Consider the following 4,126-nt stretch of genomic DNA (forward strand, 5'->3'; position numbering starts at 1 on the left):
CGGAGCGCCGAGAGCGGCCCGCCCCGGTGTGTAGCGTGGGGACACGAGTGATGGCAGCGCTCCTGTGTGAGGGGATCCTCTGTCCGCACAGTGGGACGCAACACGCGGTGCCCAGGGCAGGAGTGCCCGTGGCACTCATGCTGTGTGTTCTGGACTGGACCTTTGCCTCTCCTTATCAGCGGAGATAAGGATGGTGATGTGTCCTGGAGCCTTTTTAAAGCAGTAGGCTAACTTTAGGAAGCCACGGGGATTTATAGGTGAGGCTGACTCCTTTACCAAGGCCCCAAATTGTATTTCAGCTGCCTGGTAAAAAATAACCCGATTGGGTCACTTTTATATCCTGTTTTCCATCCCAGTGTTCATTACCCTGTGTTCACACGACTTAGCAAAAGAGAAGTTGTAGGTTTTACCCTCTAAAGCTCCAGCCTGTCCCACTGCAGCAGCTGCATTTCCTCTGCTGCTCTACAGGCCTGGAGAGTCCTTTGCTCACCTGATGCCCACTGAAAAAGGGCTCTGGGTTTGCCTGGCTGTGGAAAGTTTCATCTGGAAGTTGAGAAGACAGAAACCAGGCTTTGGCAGATATTTATCACTCGAGGCTATTTGCATGTGCTTGGCTTTAACAGAATGTGTCTGGAATGAGTGTACAGCTCCAGAACAGCCAGGGTGGTGCTTTGCAGCTGGAAGTTGGTCATCAGGCTATAAATATTTGGTGAAAGAGTCACAGAGTGGTTTGGAAAGGACCTTAAGACTTTCTCATTCCAAACCCCCTGCCCTGGGCAGGGACACCTTCCACTATCCCCGGTTGCTCCAAGCCCTGTCCAGCCTGGATGTGGACACTTCCAGGGATAGGACATCCACAGTTTCTCTGGGCAAGCACCACACCACCCTCACAGGGCAGAATTTATCCCTATGAACTGTGCAAACACAGAGATGCCACAGCACTCCCTGAAGTTTATCTGTAACAGAGAGTTTGTGGTGGAGACTGGGAAAACTTTATTCATTCTTTCCTTCCCTCTTTGCTGTTACTCATTTTTTCCTACTTTCATTCTTTCTGTGAGCTCTTTATTCATTCTTTCCTACCATGAGCTCTGTGTGTGGAGCATCACTAAACTTGTAACATTTGAAGTGGCTTTGAGAGAAGGGGAGCTTCATCACTTCCAGAAATGTTTTCTGCTATGTGTGCAGTGCTGCAGAGGGACTTTTCTCTTGAAGTATTTTTGAAGTTTTCTGTGAAATGAACAGGGCTTTTTAGTAAAAGTATGTGATATTTGGGAGAAGTCTTGAATGATGGGAAGTCAGAGTTCTGTGGTGAGATGTCCTTGTTGTACCTGATCTCTGTCTTAGTGAAGAAAAACTTCAGAGAAGTTTCTGGTTTGCTCTTTCTGTTGAAGTGCACAAATCCCACGTTACAGAAATTCTGGATCAGGATACTCGAGCCTGGTGCCTAAGAGAGGATGAGCTGGAGCTGAGTGAGCAGAGGATGGTGTGTCCTTGCCATGGTTATTTGAAATTACACATGAAGTGTAAACCTGCAAGGCAGATTTAATTTGTTTAATGATGTTCTGCCATGCTGTTCTTGCCCTGAGCACTGTGCCAGAGTGAGCTCACTTGGATGTCCTTAAATGTCCTTAAATCACTGGGGCTCATAATATTAACCAGAGTGAAGGTGTGATGTGCCCTGCCAAGTGATTCTTGTGGTGATTAAATAGTAGGTAATGAATGCAAAATAATAAGTATTAAAAGAGTTGAGTGAAATAAATATAATGTAGAACTGCTGGAGGAGGAAGAAGAAATAGAAACAGCTGCCCTGCAGTGCCCTTGCTGTGGGCATCCTTGCTGTGTCCATGCTGCCTCATCCAAAGAATTTTCTGTTTTCTGCAGGACAGAAAGTGGTTTATTTCTGCCTTTTGAAGGGCACAGCAAAGCATGTGTGATGAATTTCTCCAAAATTCTTTGAGGCATTATTACAAATAAATGACAAGGGTCTGAAAATTTACAAAGTCCTGGAAATTTTGCAAAGGGAAGATTAGAAATTACTTGCTAATTTCTGTAATATGGTGATACAGCAAATACAAGCAATATTATTATGGTGGCCAAAAGAGAGCAATACCTATTTAAAAATTGGGGTTTTTTTTGAAAAAATCAGTGATTTTGGAGGTATTAATGTATTTGGATGTGAGGGAGGAAAAATTCGGCTTCTGTTCATAAAACATGGGTTTTACAGATTTTCTTTTGCTGTTCCACTGGCCAGCTGTGGCAATTTGTTGCAGAGACTTGAAAGATGGAGTTGGTGAGGGCTTGTTTTGGGTTTAATTACTGCTCCCATTGCTACATGTGTGAGAGTCCCAGTGCCAGAGATGGAGGGCCTGTGTTTGGGTTCCTCTCATCTGGGTGAAAAATAAATAGAAATGAGGATTTGGCTAATTCTAGAACAGTCCAGCTTGGAAGAGATCTCAGAAGATCATCTGGACTAAAATCAATAATCCCTCCAAAAACCCCTCCTGGCGTATAAAATGTAAATGCTGAGTTAAGAGAAGCTGGTGTTCTCTGCCTTGGTGGTTCCCTGAGCACAGCCTGATCCTGAGGGCAGGAACTGATGTTTGCTGAAGGTGTGGAGCCAGATGAGTCCAGTGTTTGCCATCACCAGTGCGAGTAGAGGTTTTAGCCAGCAGGGACAGGGCTGAGCTGGCCCAGAGGGCAGGTCCAGCCCAAGCAAGGGTGTGGGAGTGACAGTGGTGCAGGGTGGGATCATCTCCAGAAAGCCTGGCCAGGAGCTCAGGAGTGATGGCTCATTTCCAGGGGAGCAGCAGGCAAAATAGCATAATCCCAAAGTGTTGGAAGGGACTGGAAATTCAGTCTGAATTGATGAATAGAAAATCAGTTTTTTTCCCTTCTTGTTTTATTGGATTGAGCTGTATGCATAATATTGGATTATTTGCTCCTCTTATGCTTCATGGTGTAATAGAGACATGCTGAGAGTCAGGAGCACGTTCAGAAGTTGGTAACCAAATGATCTGTGAGGCTTTTATTATTGAAATTCCCCTTGAATGGAGCAGTGAAGCCTCAGGAAGTGCTCCTGGAGCAGCCAAGTCAGAAAATCAAAAATGTTACAGAATATATTTATTATTTTGTTGCCCTTTCCTTCCATCACAATCCAGAAAACCACCCCCAGTGAGGGCTCCTGGAGGTCTCAGGGATAAGAGGAGCAGGCTTCCTCTTGCTGTACATGTGCTCCTGCTGCTAATTAAAAATGTTTTGGCTGCCTTTGTGGAAAGAATAAGAATGCAGTGTTCCTGCCTTTTCCTGTCTGTCCCTGTTGGACAGGGATAGACCTAAACCACAAGAGTTGTGCATGTTATTGCCATGTGCAAAAGGAAATAGAGAAACTTCTTTTGGGGTTATGTTGTAGTGAAGCATCTCCCAATTTTTTCTTTTTTAAAGAAAAAATTCCCTGTTGATCAAAATACCTCAACTGTGGGAAAAGTTCTTTTTGTGCCTTGTACTTTGATTTCCCATGAGTCTTGTATTTTCCTGTTAGTAATTCCCATGTGGGGAAAAAACCTTTGAGGCCAACAGTGTGTTTTCTTCTGTAGGCTTAGAGTAGCTTAACCAGTCCTTCAGAGAAGATAAAAATCTTGGTAATGTGGATCTTGTTAAGTAGAATATAATAAAATATCACTCTTCATATACTAATTTAATTTATATTATAATCTGATATCTGTCTGGAAAGCGTACATGTTATTAATTCTTTTGAAGAAGTGGTCTTGGTTTGGAAGTTTAAGGAGAATTGCTTGTATATCTTAAGAATTAAAAGTAGTTTTAAGCATTTAAACAGCTGTTGTGTTCTGCCTCACTCACACTGAGCTATTCTAGTTTGTGAGATTGAAATGCATCTGAAAGTAACCCAGTTGTACTGCCCAGCACATAAATCAGCTAAATAAATGCAGAAAGAAGCTGGGGTAAGGATTTATTCCTTCTCATTTTTCAAATTTTCCATTCATTTTTCAAAGAATTTCATGATTTCTTAAAAAGCCCTGAACCTTGAAGCTCTCCATGTGTTCTCAGAGAAGAGCCCAGCGTTGTATGCTGGTCACAGCTGTCCTACAGACACACTGAGGCTGTGGCA

Source organism: Geospiza fortis, unplaced genomic scaffold, assembly GCF_000277835.1.
Source record: "Geospiza fortis unplaced genomic scaffold, GeoFor_1.0 scaffold125, whole genome shotgun sequence".
In the NCBI taxonomy this organism is placed as follows: domain Eukaryota; kingdom Metazoa; phylum Chordata; class Aves; order Passeriformes; family Thraupidae; genus Geospiza; species Geospiza fortis.